Source organism: Rissa tridactyla, chromosome 4 (assembly GCF_028500815.1).
Source record: "Rissa tridactyla isolate bRisTri1 chromosome 4, bRisTri1.patW.cur.20221130, whole genome shotgun sequence".
NCBI classification, from domain to species: domain Eukaryota; kingdom Metazoa; phylum Chordata; class Aves; order Charadriiformes; family Laridae; genus Rissa; species Rissa tridactyla.
Window position 1 is genome coordinate 10,909,601 of NC_071469.1, and position 14,217 is coordinate 10,923,817.

The 14,217-nt window shown below is 42.3% G+C and overlaps 1 protein-coding gene across 1 annotated transcript in view; it reads right to left on the minus strand.

The window, feature by feature from the left end:
- The window catches only part of FAR1 (fatty acyl-CoA reductase 1), a 41,923-nt gene extending 29,311 nt beyond the window's left edge, over positions 1–12,612 (minus strand). The window contains exon 1 of the mRNA XM_054199841.1: positions 12,492–12,612. The gene's annotated coding sequence lies outside the window, so the exon portion shown is untranslated. The remainder of the gene's footprint in view (positions 1–12,491) is intronic.
- Positions 12,613–14,217: the final 1,605 nt, after the last annotated feature.

A 14,217-nucleotide genomic window follows, 5' to 3' on the forward strand; every position in this document is an offset into this window, starting at 1 on the left:
TTAGTTGCTTGGTATGAGATCTGCTGGTTTGATACTGATTACAAAAAAACCCTATACAGTTCCACAGATGATACAGGTTTCCAATCTTTTCATCAGTTACGTCTGTTGGGGTTCCCCCCACAAATAAGTTACTAGAATTCTCACACAAATTAAAAATTTGAGTTAGCCAAATACACCTCCTAATAAAATGAAGGGCAAGGGATTGTTACTCAATTCCAGCACAAAGCTCAAAAGTGTTGCAGGTTTTGCTTCAGTTAGGAAGTTAACTATGAGAATTATTATTTTTTTTCTTTCCCCTCCCTTAATTAACGACTTGGAAATTACACCTAATTCTAGATATTGGAAACTAAACGTTTTCCAAGGACAAACATATTGCTATTTCTCACACTAATGTGGTCTTTGGACCATGACCTTTAGAACTTAACCTGTGCCTCAGGCCAGATTTCTAGCCATTCTGTAAGTCTGATATACCAATGTCTTTACTGTAACCCTTAAACAGCTTCCTTCTACTGTAGAAGACTGTAGCATATGGATACAATTGCATCATGTTTTACCAATCTAATTAAGCTTATAAAAATAAGCTGATGTACTGAAAGTCTAATATATTCTCCTATAGCAGATCCACACACAAACCATTGCAACCAAAACAGACAGATTCCATAAAACCATGATACTAAAAAAACCCAACGAAAATTAGTTTCCTTGAACACAGATGGAGTGTTTCTTAAGCAAGGAAGAATTAACAACCCTGAATAGGATGAGAGCCTTTCTTTACTTACCACCCAAGAATAAAGGAACACAACTTCTAAATATGCTTAGTTCTTCTGAAACAGCAGGCTACTACAAGCAAGAACTCATCAGGGAACACACACAAGTTGTTTTAAGATAGGAGTGAACAACTACTGCCTTAATTTGCACTTTTTGCCTGAAAAGTAAGTAATTTTGGAATACATGTCTATATCTCAGGTACCTCTCATAATTAAAGCAATTGTGCTGTGCTTTTCACATGCTCATATCACAACGAAGCTTCTGACCCAGCTCTAAATGATCGCTTGCCAGAAACGAGTTACCACCTGCACAACTCCCAGCTTCATGAGTCTGGGTACAAAGTCTTATATTTTTTTGTCCAACACTCCAAATTTCATTTTGACTCCCTTCTTTGAAAGGGTTAGCTCCTGCATATATTAGTGAAGCATCTGAAAACTCATAACAAGACACAATAGCAAGTTTGGAACAGAACAAGCACGCTACCATTTCCACTGGCCACAGTACATCATCCAAAATTGTTTCTTTGAAGGTTGATGAGATTGAAGGAGATGGACAGAAGGAAAAAGCTATTTACGTTAAAACACTTCTGCCACATACTTAAGAGACTTTAATGCAAATTTCAGAGCACACCTCCTGCAATAAAGTGTGGAAAGCAAGATATAGCATGCTTATGAGTCATTTCTTCCCATTCAAGATAAGATACAGGCCTATTGTCTTCACTGTGGCTCTTGAAGTCACAATTAATGCCTTCTGCTATTCATGTATGTCCTCCCCATAACTTTTGTTTTCATGGTCTTTGCATACACCATTCAACTCCATTTCCCTCTAAAAATCCGCGTGCTTGCTCTCACATATAGGATAAAGTTTCTGTTCCTTCAAAAAAGAGGGAAGAGAAAACTCACGTACTAATTTTGTCACCAAGATTCAGTTTTGTTACAGTTCCTACACAACCTCATTACTAACCTACCTGCCTAGGCATAACTAATATTTTTTACCCCTTAAGACTCTATGACAGTACTTTAGTACTTGCTTGCCCTTCCTCAGTCTGCAAACCTGTTCACATGGGCAGAGACAGTCTTTGACTACATGAACACAGCAACCTTGCTGCAACATCCAGTACATGGGCTACAGTCCAAGACCTCGCTCTAAAAGCTAGAACAATGAAAAAAGTTATGCTGCCAGTGGAAGTATCTGTGTTGCTATGGTCTAATTTTTAGCTAACTGAGAACTCTGACAATGTTTAGGGTCATACAACGTAAAGAAAACTAGAAGCCAGAGTAGTTCTGGAAGTTTCCTGCCTCAGTTTTTTCTGACCATACTTCTTTGAGTATGAGGTTGGTATCAGATAAAAAATAATTATATTATTCTCCTGAAACTCTTACAGAATACCAGACCTACAAAAGATCCAGATCCAAAGCTATGATTAAGTATAATGATGAAATGGGTTCAGTTAAAGAAACCCATGAACATACATAAATACTCACAATTCACAATTGAGAGGCTGCAACATCTATATGTTTCCAGGCTAACTTTTTTTCTTTCCTCCAGAAAGGTTGACAGAAACACTTCCTTTGAGAAACTCTCAACACCATTTCCCTTTACCCTGGTCTCTGACAACTAGCCTCTGGTAGACTTTATTCATAACAATTTTCCACACTAAGTTTATCTTCTACTTCCATTCCTTTAGAAGATTCCAGTTAGAAAACAGAATTGGTGACTTTTACAGAAGTATACATTGCTGCCAAAGTTACAGCAATAAACACTGGGATTGTGAGGGAACTGCCTAGAAGCACCAAATTTGAACTAAGGGTAAAAACCATGTATGGAATTTAGGTGTGAACAAACAAAGACTGAAATCAGCAGCTTATGTTTTGCCCTACTAGAAAGAACGGTTATCTCAGCCACAGGAAAGGGAAAGAATGTTCCCATTCTCCACCTACTTTTCCCTGCCTTCTCTGAGAATGCATCTCCACATACCAGGTAGCACAGCATTGCTGGCAACTCCTAATTTCAAGGTCAGAAGGGACTTACCACACGGGTGTGACTATTACCTGTGTTATCTTTTCAAGTTCTTTATGGCAGCAAATTACTGAAGAACTACATTATAACTGTGTTTAAAAACAAAACAAAACAAAAACACAGTTAAGAAATAGATTTAGTTCCCCATGGAAATTTAGTTTGACCTCTTAATACACAATAGGCTGGAGTGGGTCCAGAAAAAAAAAAAAAAACAAAACAAACAACCTACCTTGCAAGACAACATAGCAAAATCAAGTTTTGCATTTTAAGGTTGATATTTAAATGCCAGCAATCATTTTACCTAGTTTTAGAGCGCAACTTTTTGCATGTTTGCAATAGTTGCTATTTACCAGCAATATATATTTTCACCAGTTTTCCAACGACTTGTTAACACTTACCTCTTCAAACATGCAGAAAGATAACTCCTATCAAACACAAAATTGTCTAATGCACACTTTGCAATATCTGAATCCAGATAGTATTGTAGGTATTTTTTTGAGCTAATAACAGTCAAGAAAATAAAAAGAAATCTGACAGTTGAAAGGATTAGTAAGAGTTCTGTAAAGGATTCTTGCTCTAGAACGGCGATGATCAAAATTACGAGATGACTTGTAGGGATAAACAGCCTTTGGCAGAGGAAGCTTCTGTTAAACTGCTACAGGGAAACTGATGCCAGGATACTTCTGAATTCACAGGTTCAGGGCTAAACCGACAGTGACACTTTGAAGATGCTGCTTATTTGAAGGGTGCAGTGCTTTGATAAATCAAGAGCTCCTAAGGACTTCGGCAAAGCAATAAAAACCAACAAAAAAAAAAAAAAATCAAACCACCCCACACTCCGGATCCTAGCCAACATTCCCCATCTTGTAAAAAAATTCTAGTGTCCAAGCTGAGCAAGTGCTATTATGGAGCAAACAACAGCAGCTCTGTTTGCTTTCAGAACTACCGCATCAATATTTAACTCATTGCTTCAAACAGAGGTCTCTAACTCTCAGAACAAGGACAACTCTGTTTTTAACAGGAAAAAGATAAATTCTCAGATTTGTCCAAACACAGATCAAGACGCTTAAAGATTTGCTTTCCAAGTGCCAGGAAAGCCTGCTGCAGTTCCACTGGACGTTTAATGCTAAATCTAGCAACTAGAAAGAGCGTGCATGTATGTCCTTGTTAGACATTAAATTGTCTGTTTTCTAGTTTATCACTGGCAAACATTAGGTCAACAACATACTCCCTCCAAATTCAACCATATTGAGATTATCGCTCACAGGAAACAGAAAACATGTATTTCCCAACCTCTCAAGCATCAGTAACGAGTCACAAAGTTCTGCAAAAATACAGCCTGACAAACTAATTTCCCCCTTCTCTCCAACAGCTTGAGCCTAGTACTAGCAGCAGTACAACAGAAAAAAGTCTAAAAGTAAGGTGGAAGAAACATTTTTTTAATGTATATTCAGGAGATGAAGTCCATCTAGACATCAAATCTAAATGTACCAAATATATTTAAACATCACACATGCTTGCATTCACACCAAACAAAAATCACGACAGAAGTCCCTCATATGGAGCTTCAATTGCCACATTGCAAGGACACTACAGTGAGCAAAAAAAAAAAATAAATCTAGGAACTGGCAAAATTGGAGAGATTCAGGCAACAAAGGAAGTAATATTTAACTAATCTAAATAAGGTTACTGCGAAAAAGACAAGCCTGGGTCATATCATGATATCATGTCTCATTTTATTTGGTGCCTTGTTTCCACAAAAGTAAATCAATGAATGCTATCAGCAGAATGTCCACATTTTCAACCACCACAAGGGTCAGTGATCTGCCCTATTTGGACAATACCTATCCAGCATATCACCAAAGGATAACAGTTTGTTTGTCCTCACGGTCCAAGGTTATATCCATTGAGAAACCTTATCTATGAAAGGTACTGTTTTAGAAGATGAGTACAGGCTGAAATGATGGAACAGAGTATTTCCTGTTATAAACGGCTTTTGGTGTAAGTTAACCTTAAAGCATACTTCACAGTCACATGGCAGATTTAGGATTCTTCCCACAGCTAGAAGACAGACAAGCTTATCTGTGTTTTAGACTTCATCAAGATTTTTATCTACTTTTTGCAAGGTCATTTTCTTTACTAGCTGCCAAGACAATTTAACACATCTACAGTAGCTGGAAAACACACTGCCAGGTTTGGAAGCTAATTAGAACAACTAAGTTTTGAAGAACTATCAAAATGGGTCCATTAATTTAATATTAGCTAGCCAGTCTTTGGCTTGTGACTGGTAGTATACCAGACAGTAAGCATCTCCCTACACGCTTTCCAGACAAAGTAGCTGGAGTAGATTCAGGGTCAGTTCTCCCATGTGTACCTACATGTCTTTATTGATGATCTCTACAAATGAGTGAAATGCAACAAAACTAAATCAATCTGAAAGATTATACCTAAGTCATCACAACTGCAGTATAAATGCCACCAGAAGACCCAAAGCTGTACGTGGACTATGGCAAATTTGTGGCTGACACTCACTATATTAGAGAATTTCTGAAAAATAACAACAGACACTTCAAACTAGTTATATTCTTCACTCTTGAAGATGTTCAAAGAGACTAATCTAATACCAATGAACAGATTTGTCCACTTTAAATCATTTATCTATTGAAACACCATACCAGTTAGAGTAACTAATATAGTCAGGTCAAAGTTTACATAACTAAGTGTATAGATAGCCTTATACCCACAAATAAAGTAGACTTGCTTTTAAAAAACAATTCTGCTCCTCGCTATTCTCAACCACAGAAATATGCTAGAAACTTGAAGATTTTTCTGGACTGTATGCTCCTCAAGTTACATTCCTCCTGGATATCATACTGCCTCTGGCAGTATATACATTCAATGTAAGGAGCATTATTAAGTTGTTTTAGGTGAGACTTAACTAATACTGCATATGAACTATTTAACAGCACTACAGCATTTTGATACCAAAATCTAGATTGATACCAGACATTCCAGTAGTTCTGTAACCTCCTTTACGACAACAGTGACAAAAACCAAGTACAGTATTCACTCAGCTGCCTTAGGAAGACACTGAATTTGGACCAACTAACCCATGACCACCCAATCATTTATTAGCAGATTTCAGCCCAACCCACAAACTATTTCATTTGCCATTTGAAGACACCCTTGTGAAAGCAAGATATTTTGAAGTCAGGGCTGTGCCTGAAACCATGAGGTCTTTAACCTCTTCTAATCCTTTAGTTTTACTGAGGGGAACCTGACCTCAATGTGGGCCACTGTTCAGCTGATCTCAGCAGAACGTTGTCATTAGAGGCATTTAATGCATGTGGTTACACAAATACTTCTTATGCATGTGTTCACACACCTTCTTTCAGTCAAAATTCTGATTTTACTACAAATTTCCATTCACTTATGCTTCTATTCATGGACATTCTGTACCAGATGACTTCGAAATTACTTTTGAGTAATTTTTTTGAGTCAAAGTACTAGAGCGGTCCCCTTGATTTGCTGTAATTACTTTTCTTTTATAGCAAGTCGCTCCTCTGAAAATGAATTAAAACAAAGTAAAAGGTTTTTACTATCCCTCTATAATTAGGCTGTAAATTGATGTTATTCAGAATTGTTTACTGTTTGAGCTTAGTCTTCAAGTGCACGAAGGAAAAAAAATCTCTTCTGGTATAATTAACCTAATTTCTCCAGGTTGCACAGAAGGCATATATCAGTTCAGAAATGAAGTTACTACAATAAAGCACATACCACATAAGAACATTTACTACACTCCATCTCCAGTTCATGTAAAAACATGTTAATACTTATATCCAGAAAGCTTTCAAACAAGTTTTAAAAAAACAAGAGGCAGGCAAATTCAAGATTTGCTGAACAGGATCATAGCTCCAGATCATTTTATCTGAATTAGTTAGAAATCTGCATTAGAAATCTTGCTTGTGCTTTTGGTTATGAAAGGACTACAAGGTAAAGCCCCACTGTATATCAAGGTGTTGTATAAATCATGGCTCTTACTTTGAATAAATTGTGACTCTTGAGTTAACCCTGAAAGGAGAACAAAACCTGTCTGAAGAACCTACCTACAACATGACGAACAGAGTAACACTCACCATTGACTACTACATAAACTGCTAAAGCTACAAGATCACTGAATTCCTATTCATTGCATTAAAAAAATAAGCCAAAGGCATCGATTTAGCCTTCATACAAGTATGTTGATATCCAGTCCAGGTTATCACTAGGAAAATCCTCAGCAGCAGGAGGAGGAGGATTACTGCTCCAGTTGTTACTGTGATGCTACCACTGTGCTGGAAGGGGAAAGCCAAAAACGAAGTAGAGGGAAAGAGGTGGGAGGCAGAAAACAACATGCAAGAGGATCATCAGTTTGTCTAGTGTCACCCTTAAGAGATAAATCTAGGTAATTAAAATCCAGATTCCCATTCCTCATATTGATCAGATTCAACATGGATTCACCGAGGGGAAATCATGTCTGACTAATCTGATAGCCTTCTATGATGGCATGACTGGATGGATAGATGAGGGGAGGGCAGTGGATGTGGTCTACCTTGACTTAAGCAAGGTGTTTGACACGGTCTCCCACAGCATCCTCATGGGGAAGCTTAGGAAGAGTGGGTTAGATGAATGGACAGTAATGGACAGATAGATAACTGGTTGACAGACAGAGCTCAGAGGGTCGTGATTAGGGGCACAGAGTCTAGTTGGAGGTCAGTGACAACTGGTGTTCCCCAGGGGTCAGTACTGGGTCCAGCCCTATTCAATACATTCATTAATGACCTGGATGAGGGGATAGAGTGCACCCTCAGCAAGTTTGCTGATGATACAAAACTTGAGGCGGGGGAGGAGTGGCTGGCACACCAGAAGGCTGTGCCGCCATACGGAGAGACCTGGACAGGCTGGAGAGTTGGGCAGAGAGGAACCTTATGAAATTCAACAAGGGCAAGCGCAGGGTGCTGCCCCTGGGGAGGAATAACCCCATGCACCAGTACAGGTTGGGGCTGACCTGCTGGAGAGCAGCTCTGTGGAAAGAGACCCGGGAGTCCTGGTGGACAACAGGATGACCATGAGCCGGCAATGTGCCCTTGTGGCCAAAGAGGCCAATGGCATCCTGGGCTGCATCAAGAAGAGTGTGGCCAGCAGGTCGAGGGAGGTCATCCTCCCCCTCTACTCTGCCTTGGTGAGGCCGCACCTGGAGTACTGTGTCCAGTTCTGGGCTCCCCGGTTCAAGAGGGACAGGGAACTGCTGGGGAGGGTACAGCAGAGAGCTACAAAGATGATTAGGGGACTGGAACACCTCTCTTATGAGGAAAGGCTGAGGAACTTGGGTCTCTTCCATATGGAAAAAAGACAGCTGAGGGGGGATCTTATCAACACTTATAAATACTTAGAGGGTGGGTGTCAGGAGGATGGGGCCAGGCTCTTTTCCGTGGTGCCCGGGGACAGGCCAAGAGGTAATGGGCACAAACTTGAGCATAGGAAGTTCCACCTCAACATGAGGAGGAACTTCTTTCCTTTGAGGGTGGCAGAGCACTGGAACAGGCTGCCCAGAGAGGTGGTGGAGTCTCCATTACTGGAGACATTCAAAACCCGTCTGGACGCGTTCTTGTGCAACCTGCTCTGGCAGGGGGTTGGACTAGATGATCTCCAGAGGTCCCTTCCAACCCTACTATTCTATGATTCAAAAACTGTATCTGCAATTACACTCTGTTCAAAACATCAGAAGGACAAGATAAACTGAGCTAATCCTTTACTAGAACTGCCTTGGCATGTATGATTAAATTTATTAACAAAGCATTTACAATCAAAATGCTTCATCAAGAACAAAAAAACTCCACAACTCTTATTCCTCCCCTGTTTTAAATTATTATGGAGTTAGAAGGCTTGAGTCTTATTTTATAGCAGACATTACACGATGTATTTGAAGTCCTAAGAATCAACACTTCCAGACTCCTGCCATACTTTCCAATACCTTTTACAATTAAAAAAAAAAAATCCAAAATTATGAACCTTGCCGATCCTCTCAGCTCTTCTCAACTGAAGAGTTTCAGGTAGTTTATGAAAGACTTACAGGGAAAAAAAATAATTAAAAAATTAATACATTATTTGACAGATACACATGAATGTTTAGTACTAATTCCATAATTAATACTAATAACTAATACTTCCATAACAAAAACCTCAAATGCCCTTGATCATGTTCCACCAAATACCAACTTCTAGTACCTTTGTAGTAAAGGACACCCATAGTAAGCATACGCACAGCTGGTGAGCTGATTGTTGAACAGCTGTAAAAAGGGCTAAGATTTTAGAACTCTACGTTGCAGTCCTACAGTCAAATCCTCCATAACTGTAACAAGAACTTAATTCCTTAATGTTTAGGTGAGCCGTTTCAAAATTCTTCATCCAAAACTGCAGGCAAACAATGTAACTTACTAACATGGTGCAATTCAATGGCCTTCCAATGCAAATCGGTAAAGATACTTCCTCTTTATTTCCTGCAGAAATTCCCAATAATTCTTCTGCAACCTAAAAATAACTGATTTATTTGACAACTGCTCTATCAAGTTGTATTTGAAGCCCAATCACCTTCTTTAAAAAAAAAACCCACACAAGCTTACCTTTCCTTTTTCCAATACACATAGAAAAAACCCTGTCAAAAAAAAAAAATAAAAGCCCATTTTCACAGCTTTCTTATCTTTAAAAATAGCTTAAAACACACACAGTTAAAGCAAGTCATACTAACAGATTGCCTACCTGTCCTACAAACAGGACAAATAAAAGCAAACACCAATTAAACAGGATGCATGAATACCTCAGAAGAACAGAGGTATTTACTCCACTCCTTTAGCTGATACTGATCATGTAGATGCTAAGGGCTCCAACCTCAAGTTCCATTTACATTAATGGATGTGTTATTTCAATCTATCAATTATGCCTACTGCACAAGAAGCCCTACCAATTTACAAACATCAAGCTGAACAATGACATGAGAAGGTTGGCATGATGTAGCGAATATATAGCTATCAACACCAAACGGCAGCTTAGCAAGATCTACTAAGCATAGTCTTTCTAATCACACCCAACTGAGGAAAGTAATCTAATGGCGTCACACATTCTTTGAGAAAGTCTGGAAAAAGCTTAACAAAGGCAAAGAAGAACAGTTTTATAAGAAGGGCCTCACTATAAACCCTAGGTTGGAGACACCTCGAAGAAAAAAGCAAATAGGAATACCTAGTCTATTCAGAGAGACAGTATTTGTTAGGACTGTTTGCAGCTTCCAAACTGCTGAGGCTAAATAAAGCATAGCTGGAAGACTGTATTACTGCAAGGCTCAAAATTAGCAACTGGGAGAAACACTATAGATGTACACGAAGGTACTAACAATGCCCAACCATTAAAGGATTACATGAGGCAAGTCCTCCACCTACAAAGTATAAGCTTTGATGATATTGGTTCCTTTTCAGAAGTTTTTATTTGTTTGCTCCAGGTTACTCAGCAGCTCTGCTTCCTGCAGACAATTAACAGGCATACTATACTGAACATAAATCCTCCTCAAACACCGAGTAATTTGTGACACAATAAAAACCACACACACACACACAATTTCTGGCTGGAGAAGCTAACCAAACCTGAAGTCACTGCAATGATACAGCCATTTCTTCGACATCTAGTATGTTTTCTAGCACTTGCTTAAGTTTTCTAAATTGGTGTATAACCACTTTAGTTTGTTTTACATCCCTTCCAAGCAGTACAAGCACAGTGCTTGTGAGGAACTGTGAGTTCCTACAAGAGCTAGAACTCAGAAACGGGAAGGTGACAAAGGACCCTTTGCTTATAGTAGTCAAGAGGAGATTCAGTTTGGCCTCTCAGGAGCCAAGAGGTTCTATGGATGGACTGAATCTCCATTTGCAGGAGAAATGTTAGTACAGGTATTTCAAGACATCTATTACTCCAACTTTCAAAGATTACTCTCTTAAGCAGAATCATGGCATACTCTCAGGAGCTGCACTATAAAACTGACACCTAGTGATACTCTCTGCTCACATCCGGCTAGTAGGTATCCTGTGCATTTTCAAAGTCTGAGCAACACTAAATACCAGATGAGGAGAAACCCGTTGCTACTATAAAAGTTACAGTTTTGCTTCAATACTAACTTTTTACTGACAAGTATCAGCTGCTTAGGATGATTCAGATGTTGACAGATTGGGTTTTTTGTAACTATAGGAAGGAAAAATATTTATCATGTCCAAAACATATCTCTACATTAGACAGCCACACTTAAGGGAAAACAACTGCCCCACTGTGCTTCTACTGTTAAAACTGCCTCTAGTAAAGCTTCATTTGACCTGCACTCCAGCATAAGGTAAAAGATACAGATCTAGATTTAAATATTACTTTGTAGTTCTGCAACAGCTAGGAGGAAAAAAACCAAAACTACCAAACCTGCAAAGTCAGTCTTTCATATCCAGTTGTGGGAGGTTTTGGGTTGGGAAATGGCTGATTTTTAAGGCATCTATATTTGAGGGGAGGGTATAAAAACAGGGTAGAAAAGCTGAAGAGTAAAGATCCTAGACATACATACCTAATACATAAGCTCAAAATTGCTGCAATAATGCTAATGGTTATGAAGCACAGATATGATACATAAATTGGGGAAGGCGGGGGTCAAGAAATTCCAGCCTGCTACAGTACAAACAGGTGTCACAGATAGTAAGGCTCCTACATGCTCCACTTCTGGTTTAGTTATTATTGAAAGAGTTATTAAAATGTCCAAAACTTCCAGTTGCTAAAGCTGTGAAGTAGGTTAAATGCAATTAAAGGTTTCTATTTCCATGGGATTCAAGCTGGTTTCAATTAAAAGTTTGTAACGAACCAGCGTATCTGCCATTAGCCCCACTTTCAACCTCACTCAGGACAGCCTTTCTGTAGACCCGCGCGGCTCCCGCTCCACAAGGACTTCAAGCCCCTACCCGGAGTCCGGGGCTGCTGCACGCTCTCAAAGCTACCACAGCTCTCCAGCTACTATTTCCTGGCGCATGGACCCATTGAACTGGGACTCCCGTTTGAAGAAGCAGGCCATTTCAGTTCGCTTCCCCATACGTTCTTTTAAGCGGGAGAGAAGCTCGTGGCCTTTTCCTGCAAGTCTATTCTTTGCACTAGCCGCAACTACACAGGCTCTGAGAAAGGGGAACTACCGCGGCGGTACGGCCGGAGCTGGGGGAAGCCGGAGCTGCCTGGCAGGAAGAGCCGGCGCGACGCTGCTAGCAAGAGGCCCATCCAGCGACGGGCGGGCGAGGAAGAGGAGGGGGAGATGGGTGTTAACCTCCGGCTCCGGGCCCAGCGGCAGGTGGAGCGGGCCGCCGCGGACCCCGGGGCTTTCAGCCTGGCCGAAAGGCTTTCCCCGCCTTTTTCTAAGCATCGATCCCCGCGACCGAGAGTTCCTCCGCCTGCAACGCGCCTCCGGCCTGGCCGTCTGCCCGCCACCACGACGCACCTCAGAGCTCCCCGCCGCCCGCCCTCCCTCCCCGGCAGCCTCCCGGAAACGCGCGCCGCCGGCCGGCTCCCTCCGCGCCCCCCTCATAGGAGAGGATGGAGCCGCTCAGCCCGCGGCCCCCGGCGGCCTCGCCCCGGCTTCCCGCCGCAGCTCGGGCGGACGCTACCTGCTGCGGACGGCGCCCTCGGCCGCGCCTGGCTGCCCCGCTGCCCGCGCCGTCCCCCGCCGCTCTGAGGGGCTCGGACAAGCGGTCCTGAAAGAACCGCTCCCGTTGGCCGTTGCGCAGACAGTACCCGCCCGCCTATTGGCTGCCGCCTCCGCCGCTCGGCAGGACGAGGAGGCCGGGGGTTGGCAGTTTCCAGGAGCCCCGCCCAAGTGCGCCGGGTGGGGCGGCTGGGCGCGGGCGGGGGCGGGGGTGGAGCGGTCGGGGTTTGGCGCCTCCGCTTCAGGTTTGCGCGCTCCCCCCGCTTCGGCGGGCGGGCGGGGGAAGGCGCGCGACCCCCGGTGACGGGCGCAGTCGCCGCCATGTCGCTCGCTCGCACGCCCAAGGCCCCGCTGCGACGAATCCCCGCTGTGGCGGCCTGTGAAGCCGCTCCCCCGCTGTCCCCCGGCCCACCCGCCGCCACGCAGATGGGCAGCCGGCGTCTCTTCGCCGTCCCCCCCGACACACACACGGGAGGCCGCAGCGGAGGAGGCCGGCTGGGCTGCTCCAGGCGCTGACGCGCTTCACGCCGCACGCCGGGGTGTGTGGGGATGGCGGCTTTGTATGTCTGAGAGCTGAGGTAGATACCCATCAATGGCCACAGGGATTCCACTAGTTAACGGTTAAATTTCTGAAACCTCAGATAACACTAAGTCAGTTCCGGTTGAAATGGGCCAAAACCAATGGAGGCTGTAGAAGGCAACCATTGCCTCCAGAGAAGCAATCCCAGTTTCTGGGGCGGTTTCAAGCCAAAAGCCTGAGGACCCTGTGCAGTGCTACATGGCACAATGTCAATATTATCAAATCCTACCTGTGCTACAAAAGCCATTGCACTCCACTTACCTCACTGTTTGTTACCAAATACTGCTAGGCTGCAAAGCAACAGGCCATTATGCCATGCCCTGTCACTGTATGCCGTTTGTTTCACAACCAAATATTGCACAGATGGACATGCATCTCTGCTTAAAAAAAATATCAGGCACTCAAAAGTTAGGAAACACCCTATATAAGCTTGCACAACCCGTATTTATTCAGATTACAGTGTATATAAAGTATTATATGCGAATTGTTGTAAACCCAGTCTGCTTATGCAACTGCATGTTACTTTTTCAGAAGGGCTTCTGCCTCATCCAGGCCATGAGAATGGGAGCTGCGCACACATAATCCCCAGGGATTCCATAATGTATCCTATCCTTATTGTTAGTTGTGTACTCTCATGTTATCCACTCCATTCTAGTTAAACCTAGTACCTAAGTACTTCTTGACAGAGAAGACTTCGAATCACGTAACTCTAAACTCGTTATCGTATTTGTTAGTGTTCAGTTTTTCACAGACACTATTCCTTAGAAAATACCTGTTCATTGAAGCTGAAGCATTATCCCAGGCAGTGCAAACATCCCACATTCCTGCTGAAAAATTTTACTACTTTGTTGTACGCTGTTATGGCACCGGTGTTTCCTTTTTTTGTTTTAGTGAAATCCTGACCTATGGTAGGTGACCTTACTGACTATGGGGATGAAGCTTTTTCATTTCAGACTCCTCAGGATGGAAGAGTCCACTGCAGCAGAGAGATGCAGGTGCAGGACTGCAGTCAGTGCACACGAACTCTTCAAGAAAACTTATTTTTAAAAAATCTCTGTTGGGTATATGCAAATTAAAGTTTCTCAAATTGTTACAGAAGTTAGATTTG